The sequence below is a fragment of the Mandrillus leucophaeus genome, unplaced genomic scaffold, assembly GCF_000951045.1.
Source record: "Mandrillus leucophaeus isolate KB7577 unplaced genomic scaffold, Mleu.le_1.0 Scaffold285, whole genome shotgun sequence".
In the NCBI taxonomy this organism is placed as follows: domain Eukaryota; kingdom Metazoa; phylum Chordata; class Mammalia; order Primates; family Cercopithecidae; genus Mandrillus; species Mandrillus leucophaeus.
Genome location: NW_012102976.1, coordinates 1,877,798 through 1,897,948, shown reverse-complemented (window position 1 = coordinate 1,897,948; position 20,151 = coordinate 1,877,798).

The window sequence follows — 20,151 nt, the reverse complement described above, 5'->3', positions numbered from 1 at the left end:
TATGTCTGTTGAGTTTGCTTGAGGTCTACTCCAGACCCTGTTTGCCTGCGTATCAGCAGTGGAGGCTGCAGAAGATGGAATATTGCTGAACAGCGAGTGTTGCTGTCTGTTTCTTGGTCTGGAAGCTTAGTCTCAGGGGTGTACCCTACCGTGTGAGGTGTGAGGTGTCAGTCTGCACCCAGTGGGGCATATCTCTTAGTTAGGCTACTCAGGGATCAGGGACCCACTTGAGCAGGCAGTCTGTCCATTCTCAGATCTCAACCTCTGTGCTGAGAGATCCAGTGCTCTCTTCAAAGCTGTCAGACAAGGACATTTACCTCTGCCGAGGTTTCTGCTGCTTTTAGTTTAGCTATGCCCTGTCCCCAGAGGAGGAGTCTACAGAGGCAGGCAGGCCTCCTTGAGCTGTGGTGGGCTCCACCCAATTCCAGCTTCCCCAGGGCGTTTGTTTACCTACTTAAGCCTCAGCAATGGTGGGTGCCCCTCCCCCAGCCTCGCTGCTGCCTTGCAGTTAGATCTCAGACTGCTGTGCTAGTAATGAGGGAGGCTCCATGGGCGTGGGACCCCCTGGGCCAGGTGTGGGATATAATCTCCTGATGTGCCATTTGCTAAGACCCTTGGTAACGGGCAGTATTAGAGTGGGAGTTACCCAATTCTCCAGGTGTTGTGTGTCCCAATTTCCTTTGGCTAAGAAAAGGAATTCCCTTGCCCCTTGCACTTCTCAGCTGAGGTGATGCCTCACCCTGCTTCAGCAGCTCGGGCTGCACCTGGGAACCAGCGCCAACTGTCCGACATACCCCAGTGAGACAAACCCGGTACCTCAGTTGAAAATGCAGAAATCACCCGTCTTCTGCGTCACTCACGTTGGGAGCTGGAGGCTGGAGCTGTTCCTATTCAGCCATCTTGGGCCCTTATTCATTCTTTCTGAGTAATTTTTGTGCTCATTAGCTATCCCCACTTCCTCCCCACAGACGTCTGCTACCCTTCACATCCTCTGGTAACCATCCTTCAACTCTCTATCTCCATGAGTTTGATTGTCTTGATTTTTAGATCCCACAAATAAGAACACTTCAGTGTTTGTCTTTCTGTGCCTGGCTTATTTCACTTAACATAATGATCTTCATTTCTATCCATGTTGTTGCAAATGACAGGACCTCATCCTTTTTTATGGCTGAATAGTATTCCATTGAATACTATGGATAAAATCCAACCACATTTTCTTTATCCATTCATCTGTTGATGAACACTTAGTTTGCTTCCGTACCTTACCTATTGTGAACAGTGCTGCAACAAACATGGCAGTGCAGCTATCTCTTCCATATAGTGATTTCCTTTCTTTGGGGTATATACCCAGCATTGAGATTGCTGGATCATACCTATTTTTAGCTTTTTGAGGAACCTCCAAACTGTTCACCATAGTGGTTGTACTAATTTACATTCTCACCAACAATGTATGAGGCCTCCCTTTTCTCCACATCCTTGCCAATATGTTATTGCCTGTCTTTTTGATATAAGCCATTTTAACTGGGGTGAGACAATATTTCATTGTATTTTGATTTACATTTCTCTGATGATTAATGATGTTGACCACCTTTCCATATGCCTGTTTGCCATTTTTGCTTTACTTTAATACTAACATTTTACTTCTCTTTGCTACATTCTAGGTGACCAGCTATGGGTTGACTTTCAATACACTGAGTATTCCATCACCTGTTTTAATCTAGAGTTTGTCTCAACTACTGAGTGTCTTATTCTGATGATATTTTTACTTTTAAGATTTATTTCTAATTTTGGAATTGATTCTTTTTCCTATGTAAATAGTTTTATTTCTGCCTATTCTTGTAAAATATCTTAAATTTTGATGGCTATTATTTCCCCCCTAATTAATGTAAGCTTTCCCAAAATATTTATTTAAACAGTTCTTCCAGCTATAATAAAAAGTTAATTTTATTTGAATTAGTTAATTTTCTGATTGTTGGCTTTGTTGGCTATCTTCCTTAGCCTTTAGTTTTTTCATATGATTTGAAATTTAGCTTTTGAGGCTTATTTAAGTGAAAGAATTTTTGTAATTGCTCTGTCCTCACACCCCTTCTCTGACTTTACCCATCTCTGTGTTTTCCTGCATCTGGCCTCCTATAGCCACCATCCAGAACCTGGTTTGATCAAAGCAGTTTGAGGTCATTGTTCCTCAATGATCACAGATATCCCCAAATCACCCAAAGAGCAGCTTGATTTGGTTCAGGATCTCAAAGCTCTGTCTTAGACTCCAATCTTCCCTAACTTTGCAGATCCTTTTAAGCTATAGTCCTAACAGCAGCAAGTGGTATGTTTTTTCTGTTCTTCTTTTACAACCAGGTGTTGGAGTAGAAAGACCCACAGCCTTGCCTTTGGCTTCAAGCAGTAAACCTAAATCCAACCTCCCATCCTCCCACTAAATGTTTTTAGTCCTGGTTGGAGCCTAATTCCCAGCCAACACTATTTGCTTCTCAACCTGGGGCTAACCAGGCCTGGGTTTCATTTAGCTCTGCTCACCACCTTAGGTAGCTGCTCTATTACTTGTCTTGTTTCTGAGATTAGCTATGTCTTTTCGGTTTTGTCTTTTATAGTTTACATACAATTATTATGTGTATACACATAATTGTTATGAAGGTAGGTCAAAGCATAGACCTCCTCTGAAGTCTTGGCCTGTGGACTCATTGTCATGTTTACAACTTACCACAAAGTATACATCACAAGGGCAGGGCCCCTAGCTGGCCAATTCCAGTACTGTATCTTTCATAATAGGTGCCTAATAAAAGTGTGCTGAATATATAAATGAATACAAATCATTTTCCTAGAAAGATGGAAATGCCTTCAGGTACCACGTTTCAATTTTTCCAGTACACTACAAAGTCTTAGGGACAAAAACTATGTCTAATCTATCACATTGCCTAGTTTATTACCCTGCAAATGGTAAAGAGGCCACAAATATTTCAAAGGGCCACACATTTCTCCTGTGGATTTTCCACAAGTAGTGACACCCCAAGTATACGCAGTGTTGCTCTAAAGGATTAATATCATCATCCTCTCAGTTGTTTTATAACATGTTCATTCTTCCTTGTAAACTATTTTTTAAATGAATGCTTCTTAAGGAAAAATGTTTCATCTAAGAGCAGAGACTGGCATGCTGAAGTGGAATACTTTCACTAGAATAATGTAAAAGTGGGAAATGTCTAACTGTAATTAGCCAAGAAATCAAATGAAAAACCTTTTCCTGCTATCTTACAAGATCAAGGACCAAATGTAGAGGAAATGCTAAGTGATCACAATTCCTCTAGCTGAAATACATTTTTTATACCACAGACCAAAGGGCAAGGGGGACAAAGAAGTTGTCCTTGTTGATTAATTACTTTTGGAACCAGGCCCAGCATGAGGAAACAGGAGAGCCTAGTGATAAAGCGACAGGTCCACTCTTTGTCCCCTCTGCCCTCCCAAGAAACGATTCACTGGTTTTCTGAAAGAAAAATGCACTTAGGTGCTTTAAACCATGATATCCATAAAGAGGAGACATTTCCATATATTTCCCAAATGAATTCACACCCTTCCAATCAACAAACTCTTTATGGCTATATCTATTGAGCACTTACTGCATACCAGGTGCACTTACTATATACTCTGGTTGTTACAGAAGAGTTAGAAAACCATCTCTTGAGAGGAGCAAGTTATACTCAGACAAAGCATGCCACGTAATTTGTATCTTAATAAGTGCTACAGGCAAGTAAGGGAGGTGGAGGTCTGCAGGAGCAAAATGGATGCTGATGACTTCAGGAAGAGGCTAGACATTCAAGACTTTGGTTAGCCTTCCTATGGAAGATACTTAACATCTGTGGGCCTTAGCTTACTTATCTACTAAGTGAAGGATTTGTGTTAGTATTTATAAGTTTCTTTCCAGTAGAAACATTTACTAGTTCTCTTCTTTCCTATCCCTCTCAGTGGGACACCTGTAACCTAGTAAACGGCCTCCATTGTCTAGAAAATCCTTTAGAACAGAGTGAGAGCCACTAGACAAAGAGAAACCACTCTCCTCCTTCAAAAAGATTCTAGGAGGGAAGGCCAAGAACACCCAGACCTAACTGAAGGACTAAAAATGGGATTCCAGGGGACCAAAGACAGAAAATAAGTAGCACAGAGCCACACAGCAGCATAGTCTCAAATATGTAGGGGGATCACTTGCTTCAAATCCCTGGCTCTGATATGCCTCCGTGGACGGTGCTCTATGAAGAAAAATGGCATTAGAGATTGACAACTGATTAATATACAAGCTTGATTATATGCAAATCATCACTTTCTGTTGAGTTAATTGTGATCTGATGTAACATAATTAACACATGTATTTAAAATAAATGTATATTTAATTGATGTGCATATTTATAAAATGAATATTTACATTTATATGTTGTCCTTTTTTTAAATTGGGGGGGTGAATTTCTTTCCCAAAGAAGTGAGGGGTTAAGGGACCCCATCATGAACTAAGACAGAAAATAGCAACAAAGGAGTTAGAACTTGCCTTTGGTGCATGTAGTAGAGAAAGTAATAAGCTAGAATCAGAAAGCCTGATTCTAGACTGGCCCTGTCCCGTGCTGTGTAACTTTCTATAGTCTCAATTTCTATAACCATGAAAGAAAAGTTTGGACTATTTCTAAGCTACCTTCTAGCTCTACAATTCTATTATAATCTCACAGAATGACTCTTACTTACAATTTCTTCTGTCAAAATGATTGGACTCTAACCATTGACAGCCCAGACTCTCTGCTAGTAATTAATGGACCTAAAAATTGTACTCAGAAGGTTCCAAAACAGTTCTGGAGCCTGAGGTCCCCCATCCAACCCCACAACACTCAGAGAACAGCCTGAGAACGTAAACATGCATCTGTGGAACAAGAAGGCATGGATAGTTCACCAGCAGAGGGCAGGGTGCTCAGAGACAGGCACCCGGGACTGGTCCATTTTGAAGGAAAGAGAAAAGGAGGAATTATATAAGGCTTAAGGCCTTGCCTAGAGATACTAGCTAAGTGTATGGGGTCTCTGATGAGCGGCTCCATGAAGAACAACATAAAAAAGAAAATACAATAGGCAAGTGTATAATCTCCATTTCCTTCAGCAGACAAAACTACATAGAAAAAAAAAATCAATGCCCCTTTCATCATTAATGTAAGCAAAATCATTTTTTGCTCAATCTTTCACAAGGAAAGTGACTTGTAAAACAGTGTATGAGCCAACTGAATAGGAAGATAGCACTCCCATAAAAGTTTTTATAGGAGACCAGGGCCAGAGGATCACTTGAGGCTAGTTGTATGAGACCAGCCTGGGCAACTTAGACACTATCTCTACAAAAAATTCAAAATCAGCTGGGCATGGCAGATACTGGAGAGGCTGAGGTGGGAGGATAACTTAAGCCCAGGAGTTCAAGGTTGCAAGAAGCTGTGTATTAGCCAGGGTTCCCTAGTGTGACAGAACTAATAGGATAGATGTATATATAAAGGGGAGTTTATTAAGGAGTGTTGACTCACATGATCACAAGGTGAGGTCCCACCACAGGCCATCTGCAAGCTGAGGGACACAGAAGCCAGTCAGAGTCCCAAAATCTCAAAAGTAGGGAAGCCAACAGTGCAGCCTTTAGTCTGTAGTTGAAGGACCAAGAGTAGAACTTGGAGTCTCATGTTCAAGGGCAGGAAGCATCCAGCACGGGAGAAAGACGTAGGCCGGGAGGCTAAGCCATTCTAGTCTTTCCATGTTCTTCTGCCTGCTTTTATTCTGGCCATGCCGGCAGCTGATTAGATGGCACCCACCAAGATTGAAGGTGGATCTGCCTTTCTCAGCCCACTGACTCAAATGTTAATCTCCTTTGGCAACACCCTCACAGACACACCCGGGAACAATACTTTGTATCCTTCTCCAATCAAGTTGACACCCAATATTAACCATTACAAGCCGTGGTCAAGTGACACAGCAAGATCTTGTCTAAAAAAAAAAAAAAAGTTTTCAGTATGCTAAGTGTCTAATTATTTCCTGCCAATGTGATGGAGTGAAAAGAGCCTGGCCGGGCACGGTGGCTCACGCCTGTAATCCCAGCACTTTGGGAGGCTGAGGCAGGCAGATCACGAGGTCAGGAGATCGAGACCATTCTGGCTAACACAGCGAAACCCCGTCTCTACTAAAAATACAAAAATTAGCCAGGCGTGGTGGCAGGCGCCTGTAGTCCCAGCTACTTGGGAGGCTGAGGCAGGAGAATGGCGTGAACCCGGGAGGCAGAGCTTGCAGCGAGCCGAGATTGAGCCACTGCACTCCAGCCTGGGCGACAGAGTGAGACTCTGTCTCAAAAAAAAAAAAAGAAAAAAGAAAAGAAAAGAAAAGAGCCTAATGACCTTGGTATGCCTCTCTGTCCCACTCCTGGCTAAGTAGTAACATTGTACAAGTTGCCTTTTTCATTCCTGCCCTCTCATCCCTCCTTCGACTACTTTCTTTTTGAAAAACACAACTTAACCATCATTAAGCACATGTTCAAAAGACTGTCCCAGATTCAATGCTAGAATTATAAACATGAATAAGACACTGTGTCCAAGGAGATCATAATCCAAGAAAGAAGAAACTAATTGCAATGCAAAGAGAAGACAGCTGCTGCAGCAGTGTGGATTGTGTTCAAGGGCAGAGAAGGGGAAATAAGTTAACTTACCTGGAGAGGGACTGTTTAAAATTTGGGGTCTTGAAAAATTAGCAACTTTTCAATGAAGGTGCAGGTGAAAATGTCAACATGGTATGAGTCATCGTTATTTTAGTTGCCTTCTAGACCTCACCCTTCCATCTATGATGCTTCTACAACTGACTGGGTGCAGTAGACTTCCCTCTGCTCCTGGATGCATTGAGAAAACTAACTGCATTGGGGCCTCTAAACCAGCCCCTCTCTGCACACTATTGTCTGAAAGCATTTGATCCTTGACCCAGCCCTTTCCTTGCTGCTGAAATGCATCAGATTCATTACTTAAGTATAGAGGGGACTTTTTCCATGGCAAATGCCTACACACAATGAAAGTTGCATTTTAGCCACTAAGCCAGGCCACAACTGGGCCACTGTCCATGTTCCATGGAAACTGGCTTACAGATCAAAAGAACTCTAGTGACAAATTCTGTTGATTACATGTTACTAATTGGCACAACCACCAGAAAAGAACAGCACACAACCTTGTACACACACACACAGAGACACTGCATCTTACTGTATGCTTCAACACATGCATTTCATCTGGGTAACAGTGCCTTCTGCAAGCAGATGGGGGAGAAAGAGACTTTAAAAGATGGATTCCTATTGTTCCACCAAATAACTTAAAACTGATCGAAGCCTCAGAGGAGAGAAAAACAAAGCCAGCTCTCCGAGGCTTTCCATCTACCCCTTCAGAAAATCATTGGCATCCCGGGCAATACTTAGAAAAGTATTAAAATTTGAGCAACACTGGTTTACTTGTTTATATGCATCCCCATAGAATCCTGCACCACGTCTACAGAAGCTTCAAAGGCTCCACAGCGAGACCCATCAGGATGTGGGGAGAGGGAGAGAAAGACACTGCTCAAGCGTTTGGAGACCCAGCCCAGACATGCAGGCTCTCAGGCATCTGGTTATCCCAGCCTGACACCGCGCCTGCGATTTCAGACTGTTTAATTAATTCTGATAATACCACATCGCAGGTGCTGCAGGAAGTATGTTAATTTAAGATCACATCTTACCAATTCCCACAGGTTTCATTCGAACCTAATAAATGAAATAATCTCCACTGTGAACCCCTTGCTTACCTAATTAGGCACAGGACAATGAAGTAGTCACACTTGGGGCACATCAGTACCACTGGTCACCTTCAAAAGCATAACCGTGACCTGCCCATGGGCTCCTTCCCCAGGCTTCTATCATACGCAGATCAAAGCCAAACAAATAAGCGAGCACATTACTCTTTCCCTACTAGAAACCGTGTTTTTTGTACACTCATGTATTTTCTTTCCTTGTCTTTTTAAATGTACCTATAGTGCTAGATTCTGTGAAACCTCATTCTGTTTGACATAAACTGAACTGTAGTTGTGCTTTCATATTATTTAATCATTACCATAAGATTCAGGTTATTTTTAACCAAAGGGTTATTTCTAACCATCAGATTTTTTCCACATTGATGAGGCATTCAAGGGGCCTAATTCTATCTGAACCAGTGTGATGGTAGCAAGGTAAGTACCATTATGCCTCCCCTGTCTCCCACCCACCCACCTTCAGAAACCAGTCTTCTGTTGTGAGGCGGGTGTAACGCTGCCTGGAATCCTCTTCCCTCCTCCTCCACCCCTTTGCTCACTTCCTTCATGTCCATGTTCAAATGTTACCTGAGCAGCCAGGCCTTTCCTGACAATCCAAGAAAAAGAGCAACTTCATCCCTGCATCAGCACCCTGGCCTCCCTACACAAAATGATGATTTGGCAGCCACAATACCTTGCTGATTGGGATAGAGCAGGTGAATGGTTATTAGCACTGGCGGCTCACTGGAGTCACCTGGGGAGTTTCGAAGTCAATGTCTAGGCCCCACTCACTGAGATCCTAATTCACCTGGTCTGCTTGGAGTAGGCTGCTAGCATGAGCATATTAAATCTCCCCAAGATCAGAGGAGAGAAGCTCCAATGCTGTGAGTCAAACAGACTCAGCCAGGCCTGAGGGCTCATTTGATGGAGATGCTTTATTTTGAGCATCCATATAATCAAATAGGTCAATTATTTCCCCAATCATCACTCGATTGAGGAATACGTTATTTTTTAAAATTTTATTTTAAGTTCTGGGATACCTGTGCAGGATGAGCAGGTTTGTCACACAGGTAAACGTGTGCCATGGTGGTTTGCTGCACCTATCAACCCCTCACCTAGGTATTAAGCCCGGCATGCATTAGCTATTTATCCTGATGATCTCCTTCCTTTCCCCATCCCCGGCAGGCCCCAGTGTATGTTGTTCCCCTCCCTGTGTCCAGGTGTTCTCATTGGAAAATGTTATTTTCACTTCACTTTGTTTTCCATAGACTCAAATGTCAGAACTCGCTGGTAGGAAGAATGTATCTTAATTCCTGGCTCCCAGCCTGTCTTCCCAATGGCCACTAAACGGTAATGACATCTAGCCAATGAGTATTTCCCTTTGCCCCAGTGTTACAACTTACTAAAGAAATTGAGGCAAGATATAAAAAATAGGACCCTCAATACTCAGATGCCTTGTCAAGAAGGCAAAATACAAAGAAAAGTTATCCAATTTCTGGGTAAGTTTGGGTCTTCAAAGTGCCACCTTCTCTAACAGTTAGGTCCTTATTCTCTCCCTGCTGGCCCGAAATCTAATTCTCCCCACTCCTTCCTTTAACACAGCTGAAGTGAGATCTGGCACAGAAAGTCAGTCTTTGCTGGAGGCAGGGCCCCAGGTACTTGTTTTTCCACTGGAGAGAGGATTTTCAGAGTGGCCCAATCAGCAGCATCCCTCTCCAAATGGGCATTGACCTGACCTCAGTGTGGCTCCTTTTCCACACTGCTTGCCAGAGAGTCACTGCAAGTTGCTGGGCCCAGTGGCTTCCCCTGTTTTCCAGTCTCTGAGCTTGGCTTTGAACCAAAGTTGAACAAACCTCCGAACCTCAGAGGGGAAACCCAGAATACACAGCCAGATTTTTCTAACCCCTGCTTGAAGTCATCAAACCCCCAGCGTATGCCTGAACTCAGCCAATGCTGATTCAGCCGCCAGCCCCAGCCTTGCTAAAAAATTCATAAACCACAGAACAGCTGGGCCACAGTCTGCTTTCAGAGCAAAGCCTCCACTATCAGGTTTTCATCTGGGCACTACTGAAGAACTGAGTATTTATTCCTGACAGAGACTTGAAAGAGGAAATCTTACTGGCTGTCTACTCAGAGTCACACGAGGACAGACTTGATGGGAATCCCATGCATATTCCAACAAGATAAAAGATATTATTCATTCCTAAAATGTCTTCAGAGACTCCATTAATGGAGAAATTCCAAGTGACAGCTATAACCCAAAAAATTCCCTCATATCTGCATACAATTGCATTAGAATGAATCAGGGGAAAGGATGCTTAATATTTAGGCCCTCCTTAAAATCGTGTTTCTTTCCTTTACATCACAAAAGATAAGAACTAGCTGGAGAAAGTGACAGAGGGAAAAGGGATCCCCTGGAGAACATGTGGGACCAGTTAAACACTCCTTTTCCCCAATGGGAGACATTTCCTTAGGAGTTTGCCATATTTAGATAATTTCTATGGAGACTTGTTCTCCCAAGAATTTCCTCAGTCATGACAAGCTTGGTAAATATTACCTTGCTAACACGGTGAAACCGCATCTCTACTAAAAAATACAAAACATTAGCTGGGCGTGGTGGCAGGCGCCTGTAGTCCCAGCTACTTGGGAGGCTGAGGCAGGAAAATGGTGTGAACCCAGAAGGTGGAGCTTGTAGTGAGCCGAGATCACACCACTGCACTCCAGCCTGGGAAACAGAGTGAGACTGTCTAAAAACAAAACAAAACAAAACAAAAAATTACCTTGCTATTATGCCATCAAGGTTCTAGGCATGGATGATCTTTCTAAGTAGGCATTTTTAAAATTTATCCTTTCTTCAAAGACTATGTCTTAAGGAAGAAGGTGGAGAAACCAAATCTCTGAAAGCTTGCGCCCAATCCAATGGGCAGCCCAAAGCAGGATTCTCAGATTCAGGAAAACCAATTTTCTGATATGAGGGTTTGGTTTTGGGTTTTTTTTTTAACAAGGAAAGGTAATTTTCTTGCAGTTCACCAATCACAACTCTCCGATAACTAGCATATCTATTATTATTGCACTACATTGGTAGTGCATTGGTAGTGCAATAATAATTACTGCCCATGATGGTGATCTTGAAGCCCTACAACACTCTTTTTAGTTGTAACAATAAGATAATGTACTGTGCTTTTGATTGTGTTCTGTCTTTGAAAACAAAGCAATAGTATACAAAGTGATTCTAAGTTAATTGTCTTAATTCCATTCTACGTATATTTTAAGTAATGTGCCCAACTCAACAATATTGGATGAATGAATGGAAGGAAGGAAAGAAGGAAGGGAGGGAGAGAGGGAAGGAGGGAGGGAGGGAGGGAAAGAAGGAAGTTAATTACAGTATAGAAATACCCTACTTGCCATAGATAAACTGGCTGAGGGCAAAGCTAGTTCATTCAGGATCAGAAATTCCATTTTCCATTTTCATAATTCTAGTAACCCACATAAATTTATTGCTTATTTTCACAATCTACAGAAAGTCCCTAACAAAAATAAAAGGTGAAACAAGCAGCGTACAAGCTTTCAATTAGACCAACACTAGTCTGTGTGCCAAAGACAGTGCTTTACATTTGTGTCAGAACTTTATGTTTCAAATCACCTTCACAAACACTACACTGGGTTCTCACAACAACCCTGTGAGATAAATGTGACAGGTAAATCATTACCATTTTCCAATAAGATAGCAGAAGCCAATAGAAATTAAATGTCTTGCTCCAGTCACATGGCTGGTTTGAGACAGGATCAGAATTAGATCTAGGAATCTTCATCCCAGTGGACTTCTCCAGACTGAGGAATTTCTTGTGTTCACTGAAGAGTATGTCCTCTGGTCAGGAATAGAAGCAGGGGCTGAGCACAAGCTGAGGAGTCCACAGAACCAACCCTAGGCACACACAAAGTCAACCAATTTCCCAGAGTTAGGATACCATGATGTAGCTTATCCCTCTGCACACCATTGTTCTTGCTCTTTTCCTTCTGGTTCTCCCTCATCCTTCACCACGTCCTCTCTCCTCTTGTCAAATTCTTCCACAAGTTCTTCCCAGTTACCCTAGTCCATGCACTTCTTCCTCTTTGAGCTTTTACAATAGTACTTCTTGGGGCATTTGTCACATAGAACCTTGCCACATCTCTCATAGAGAAATTTTTAATTTCAGTTGACAACTTGAGTTGTCATTTTACCTCACCATGGGTATGCCCACAAGTGAACTGTCCCTCTTCCAGGACAAGGAAGACATGTAGAGGACATCCACTGTTTCTAGCATACAACTCATGACTTCCATCTTGATCAGCATCCAAGCCCCCTTGTTCTATTATTGCACCCCTGTTGAGAATCACTCCTCTCCACTCTCAGCCCCTATGACTTGGGGGTACCCAAAACCTTCTTGATATGCCAGAAATGGACTAATGATCCAACTCATGATCTTCCTGTACCAGAGACGGACACGTTATCCAACCAAACAATGAGACTCAATTCTGAGATTTTTGATGGAAGTCGAAAAGAGAAGCTTGCTTTCTCCTTACTGCAAACAGAAATGAAGATTTAGGCCCAAGGGTGCTGAAAGCCTCATGTAGGGCCAAGCTCTGAATCCAGCACAGCACTGGAAAAAGCAGAAGCAAGAGATGAGCAATTACGAAGTCTGGATGAGAACATTTAAGTGTCTGGATCCAGCCATATCTAACCCGTGGACTTACGTGGATACATGAACCATGTATTTCCTTTTATTGTTTAAGTCGGTTAGAACTAGGTTTCAGTTAGGGTACCCTCAACTCTTTATAGGAAAGTCTTTGGAGGGCAATCTAATTTGGGGAGAGACTCTGGGACTTTCTTAGAACTGAATATGAACAGCAAGCTTGTTGATTACAGATCAATACACATAGGAAAGTTTGGGGAATTGGGGGACTTTGTTTTATTGTGTTTTGTTTTTCGTAGAGAGGAGGTCTTGCTATGTTGCCCAGGCTGGTCTTGAACTCCTGAGTTCAAGCAATCCTCCCACCTCAGCCTCCCAAAATGCTGGGATAACAGGTGTGAGTCACCATGCCCAGCCAAGAAAATTCTTAAAATGCTTTTATTCGCAGTTTACAGAAGATTCAGAAAAATTTCACTGTCCATAGCAAATGAAAAGAATAATTACATAAAATTATGTTAATACACGAGTCATGAAAAGCATTATTATTACTATTACTGTTCATCAATTCTTAGATGCACATTCTTACATTTTCATAATCCCTAAAAATCAGAATGCATCACGTAATCAATAAGATTTTATAATCTGTGGGCTTGAACTAAAGTCAAATTCTTCCAGAAATTATTTTGCATTTGTTTCTGCCAAAGTTATCTTAGCCCGCTGGAAATTGATTTCTCTGCTTGAGAATTATTGGACCCCACCAATGGTGTAAATTCGGACTTTAGACCTGTGTGACTACAGGTTGACAGGTTGAGTATCCCTTATCCAAAATGCTTGGGACCGGGAGTGTTTTGTATTGCAGATTTTTTCAGATTTTGAAATATCTGTACATACATAATGAGATCTCTTGGGAATGGGACTCAAATCTAAACACAAAATTCATTTGTTTCCTATATACCTTAGACACACAGTGTGAAGGTAATTTTCTGCACTATTTTTAATAGTTTTGTACACAAAACAGTTTTGATAACATTTTGACTGCAGTCTATCATATGAGGTCTGGTGTAGAATTTGCCTTGTGTGGTATCATGTTGGAGCTCAAAAAGTTTTAGATTTTGGAGCATTTAGGATTTTGAATTTTCAGATTAAGGATGCTCCATCTGTACTAGATTATGGCTCAGATTCTCAGAGAGATTTGCATTTTCTTCCCTCTGCAGAGGCCCAAGGCTGAGACATGCAAGTTTCCTTGCGGGCCCTGCTAGAGAATTTTCCTTACCTCTTTCACTGAGTGTATAGCTCTTTGGTGTCCTGCCTACGAAGAGGTCTCCTATTAGACCTCCCATCTTAGATATTTTGTCTTTATGCAAGTGGTACATAAAATAAGTTTTTTAACAATAGAGGGCATCTTAACATTGATAAAACATTGTATTGTTTTTAATATTAGAATTGGTTTTGGGAAATGATGGAGATTATGAAGTTGAAAAGATAGAATCCCACTGAATTACCTCCTTGATGCTGCCAAAAGTTCCCCTTCAGTGAAGGGAGCAAAAAGTCTGGACTAACAGCAAACTGTGTTGTAATCATCTTTCTAAACATCACTGAATCTAGAATAAGGCCAGAAACATAGTAATTGCTCAACAAATGTTTCATTTCTGAATTAACTAAATTAATAACTAATTAGAACTTGATGAACCTAAAGGTAACCAAAGGGGCAGAGGAAAAACTCACAAGGGCAGCTCTTGAGCTGAATGTCTTCTAAGCACGAGCCCAAGATGTAGTCCCTGCTGAGAGGGGCTCTCTTTTCAAAAGTGCCCAATTAAATATCTCTCCATATTGTGTGTCACCACTGGGAACACAAGTGCCCACATGTCTAGAGGCATTAGATGATGCAATTAAAATGGTTTTCTGCCATTTCATTTTAACATTACTGGATACTTAGGTAGATTTTCAACTGCCCACCTTGCTAATAGTGGTTCAAGTACCAAATAAGTATTTCTTTTTATTCAGTTAACCATCCAGAAATGCCACAAAATTACTTGCCAGCATTATAGAAAATGATTCCAGAGAAGGTTGAACAAGATGCAACCTTTCACCCTCTAACTCTATTACCACTGGGGTGAAACCTTTGTTAAATCCAGATTTATAACCCTTCTCGTTTCATATTACCTAGTGGTTCTGCAAGCACGAAGCCTGCATTTGTTGCCGCAGAGAAAACATTTGCTCAGTGAATTCTCTTGGTCTTTATCTCCTTTCTCTTGAGAATTGTTAGAAAATAGAGCATTGACTCCCGGTCTCTCTCTTTCTCTCTTTCCCCTTAGAGCCTCTTGCCGTATAACAAGATTGTTAAAGACAAATTGCTAACCATCCCTCTTACACACACACCTCATTAAATTGGTTGCACAATTTTCTTTCTTTCTCCAGGGTTGCCGTAGGAATATAGCCATTTATAATAACTGCCACTGTTGAGTGTAACTGCTGGGCTCAGGTGAGAGTGCGTATATACTCTTTGTTTTGCAAAAGGCTTTCTTTCAGGTACAAGTAATTTAGTTCTGTTTCCTTAGATGAATGATTGGCACATTAGGAGACCTGAGGTCACCTGGGGTTCATGTCGGTTTTTAATGAATTCCTTGAAATGCTGGGAACTACATGAGAGACTTCTGAATGGTCATATCTAATAGGCGATTAGTCATCATCGTCATCATCTTCAGCATTATTGAAAAGCTAATGTTAAAGGACAAGAGTAAGCCTCCCTCACCACCTCAGCTCACTCAATTACAATACCAAGTTTCCAAAAAAATTAATGAAAATCCAGGGAGGAAGCATATATGTGCTGCCGGACACTTGCTCACATGTCAAGAGCCCTGGAGTGAGACTTTTTCTACTCCTCTCCTGCGTTACGGCCCTTGAGCCTCAGGTTCCCAATGTATGAAATGTAAATAAAAATATCTTCCAATCTCTATAACAGGAATTCTAAAACCATTCTAAAGGGTGCTTTGCATGAAAGTGTTTTGGAACGTACAAAGCAGCAAGCACGTGGAAGGTATTATGATTGACATACTAATGGGCTCACACAATTTGGCAAATAGCCTCCTCTATGTGACTTGAAGGGGCTTAGGAATCATAAACAAAAAGAACAGGAAGAGAAGGAATTCAGGTAGCAATATGCTTGCTCCAGAACCCAGTTCTGAACGTCGTAACCCATAGCATTTAGCGCCCTCTGCAGAGTCAGAGCCTAGTAGATACACCAAGCAACCTACCCGGAAGCCCATGAAACCGAAAACGGTCGCTGCAGATTGAGAGGGAATTATCACCAAACCCAAACAAGGTAAATGCCCGGACCCCGCCTAACGCACACAGCAGTGAGAAAACAGAGAGGGAAGCAAAGCCTGTCAGTGCTCAGCTCAGCGCCTGGGCCCTTGCCGTCCCCAGCCCAGCCCAGCCCTCCAGCCTGCACATAAGCGTTCAAGCATCCGTCTCGGCGCCACCCTGTTCCTGAGCCGGTGCTTCCACGCGCCATGTTCAACAGCAGGTGAGGGACCCTGCCTGATTAATCCGTGTGACTAGAGCTGGCCTTGCTGCCCTGGGGTCAGGGCACACTCCTTCAACAGCAGCATCCCCCTCGCCACCCACCCCACCCCCGTCTCATCACAGCTGTCCTCCACTTGATTAGTATTGCAGCCACACAACGGGCCCAACCCAGCCAAGGCCAGGTCCCACACTCTGTGGATATCCCGAGGAAAATCACCTTGGAGCCTGTCAGTCCGCCTGGCAGGTCCTGCCTTGCTCCCAGTCCACTGCCCCTTCCTCACCAACTCACCAGTCACGCGACCGGCCGTGCCTCGCCACCATCACAGTCTGGCCGTGAACCGCCCACAGCCACACTTCCGGCCAGCCGGTTCCTCAGGCAGCCGCATTATGGTGGAGAGTCCTGCTCAGCCAAGTCCGGAAGCCCAGGTTTCAAACCCCACCATTCGTTAGTGGGTGGAATTCTGAGTGGAAATGTTTTCGAATTTTATTTTATTCCCTTGAAAAAATGAAATAACAGCACCTACCAACAGAGATGTCCTCAGCGTCGAGTGAATATATTTGAAAACGCTATGTAAAGTATAAGATGCTATAAAACTTAAGATTTTGTTTTTTCAGTCGTCCAGAAGTGAAAATGTAGAATTCCTATTACTGGAATCTAGGCTCTCAACAATAATTTGTTAAATAATCGTGTGAATGAATGTAACCTTTATTTCCTTTTTTTCTTAAATAAAAGTTATAGGCCAGGCACGGTGGATCATGCCTGTAATCCAAGCACTTTGGGAGGCCAAGGCGGGCAGATCATGAGGTCAGGAGCTCGAGACCATCCTGGCAAACACGGTGAAACACGTCTATACTAAAAATACAAAAAATTAGCTAGGCATGGTGGCACACACCTGTAGTCCCAGTTACTCAGGAGGCTGAGGCAGGAGAATCGCTTGAACTCGGGAGGCAGAGGTTGCAGTGAGACAAGATTGTACCACTGCACTCCAGCCTGGGCTACAGAGCGAGACTCCATCTCAAAAAAAAAAACTGTAAATCAGATGAAAGTATACATTATACATTAATCACAGAGAGCTCTATCTACCTAGGATCCTAATAGTGACTTACATTTGTTTGTTTGAGACAGGGTCTCATTTTGTCATTTTGTCACCCAGGCTGGAGTGCAGTGTCGCAATCTGGGCTCACAGCAGTCTCAACCTCCCAGGCTCAAGCAATCCTCCTGCCTCAACCTGCCAAGTAGCTGGAATTACAGGCGCCCACCACCACGTCCAGCTAATTTGTGTATGTTTTGTAGAGATGGGGTTTCACCATGTTACCCAGGCTGGTCTCGAACTCCTGAGCTCAAGTGATCCACCCACCTCAGCCTCCCAAAATGCTAGGATAACAGCCATGAGCCACTGTGCCTGGCCTTAAATTTTTTAATAAATAACTTCTTACATACTTATGGCAACTGTTCTTTCCTCTAAAGCCCCACTATCAAGATCTATTGTAGGCCCCTCACAACACTCTCATGATTTATTTTTATGGCCATCACCTCCTCCCTTGTCTCCCTGGCTCCTGCTGGGCTTGATGAGGCACATGGCCAGGGGAGGCAGCCAGGCTTGTGAGTCGTGAGTCTCAATAAACCTGAGTAACAGATGGAGGCAGGTTCTGGTCGAGGCTAAAGCCAGCCAAGGAAGTGGCCAGGAAAGGAAAGCCAAGTCATGAGGCTGAGATCAGGCTGGGTGAGGAGATAACCAGGCACATCCAAGCTAAGGGAGAAATCAAAATGGGAGGTGATGGACAGAAGATGGGGCTGAGCGGTTGTGGGGAGCTGACACAGAACAGAGGGTACCAGTTTCCCATGCCATGGTGTGAGGCCAAGTCGCATCAGCCTCAGTCTGATGCTTTTGAAGACCTTCACTCCACCTCTCCCCAGGGCTAAAAATTGTCTGCCTTTTGCAGGTTGGTCAGCCAGCAGCCCTCTGACATCATGGGTCTGCCCTACAGCCTGTTCTATATTCAGCTCACCCTCTTAGGGACTACCTTGCTTGCATCCCACTTTTGTGCCAAAGCTTCCAATGTCTTGCCCCAGCCTCTTATTCAAATTCCACTCCCCTCACCTTAGTGCTCAGGCTTTCCACATCTGGCCCCTGATGACCTATCGGCCTTTCATCCTATGGAGTACCATGTCTTCTGCTCCAGGCATCCATCCTCCAAATCATCTGACCCCTTCCCATTCCAGTGCTTGTTTACACCATCCCTCCCATCTGGAAAGCCATTTACCTTCTCTATGCCTCACCAGATTCCATGTGTTCTTCAAGACTATCAAAGAAAAATCAGAGTTGAAGTGATTAAAAGAATTCATTCAAGACTATTACTATAGGGAAAAGATAGCTCAGTATAGAGCTGGTCTCAATTCTGAACACAGTGTGGGCAACTCAGAATTTATAGCCAAGGAGCAGGGTGGGGGTTGGTGGATGGAAAATGACTAAGAGGAGATATCAAGGGTAAGGGAGACTCTGACTAAACAAAACTCTTGCTGAAGATAGGCCAGGGTGATCAGACATCACCTGGGGATGGTAAAGGAACCCACTCAGATATGGAAGGCGATTAGATATGGAGGGTGGGGGATTCTGGCTAAACCAATTTAGCAGGGTTTTTGTTCAACTTGATTTTACAAGGAAGTGCACAGAGGGACTTAGGGAAAAAAGATTTAAGAGCCTCACTAATGTTTGGTCAAGCAAAGAATTTTTGTCAAGACACACTGCAAACCCCTCCTCCTCTGTGAAGCATTCCAGGATTGCTGGACCTACAATTGTTGATTCTTCTCTGAATCTCTATAGCTCCAATCCAGTTGTCAGTTTGGGATAAATGTCACTTATAGGAGATTGCTGCATGGTTATCTTTTCTCATTTATATTATTTATATCAATGAAAATCTTGTCACATTATTTTTTGTATCTCTCAAGTACCCAGGAATGATGCCCCATTTATAGCAATCTTTAATAAATATCTATTAATTGGCCTATTGAAATTGTTGGCTTTACCCTTCCTTCTATCTGGCCTCAGAAAGATAATTCTAAGGCAGGAGACAGCACAATAATGGAACTGAACACACTCTGGAGTCAGACTACCAAGGTTCAAATCTTAGTGGCACTGCTTACTTACCACCTGTGTGACCTCAGGAAATTACTTAACCTCTATATGCCTAAACCCCACCCATAGAGTTGCTGTGATACCTAAATAAACTAACCCATATAAAGTACCTATATTCTTACCAACATGCAGTAAACACTTAATAAAAGATGCTATTATTATTAAGGTAAGGTTTAAAAATACATTTGATGTTTGAGAGTTTTATATCTTTTATTTGGAATTGTACAAAGAGCTAAAAGAACCTATAAAAATGTGAATAATTAAATTTATTATGTCTCTTTGAATGCCTGAATCAACTCAAAATGTTTTTCTTGCATATGGACTGATATTGTGCAATTTCTCGAGGCTCATTAAACATATTTTGGTTGACTCTCCAGAGTTCAGTGTAAGTTTTACAGTCTCGGAATCTATAAATGAACTAAAGTCTTCTGATTAAACAAAAGAAGCTATGAGAGACAGGGAGGAGAGGGGAAGCAAATCTGCCTTCCCACTATCCTTCAATTGTTCACACTCCCCAAAATGGGGTTTGATTATTTTTAATAATGAAAATGTTGCCATAGACCAATTCAAAATCGATTTATTAAAATTGACAGATTATCCAATCCTTTACCATAAAAGGATGCACCCACACCGTCTGCAAGCTTTTCTCCAAGAAACCTGGGGTTGCAAATGCCTTCCTAGAATGTTATCAATTTAAATGATTGAAAAAAACAACACATAATAAGTGACAGATTTTTCAAATCAGATAAAGATGGGAACCAGATTATCTGTCTGGGGGTGATAGATTGCAGCAATAATAAATTCACTTGAAGACACTGGATCAATTTTTAATCAAGCCAAGAATTATTATTGCAGAAAGATAAAATGACCCATGAGAAGATGCCTTAATTTTCCACCAATCAAATTATAGCCTTTCTAAATAAGATGTAATGAGATCCATGGAATATCCAGGTTACACATCCCACCTAATTACCCATGTTCCCTGTCATGTAGTGATATACTAGTGGTAAACTGAC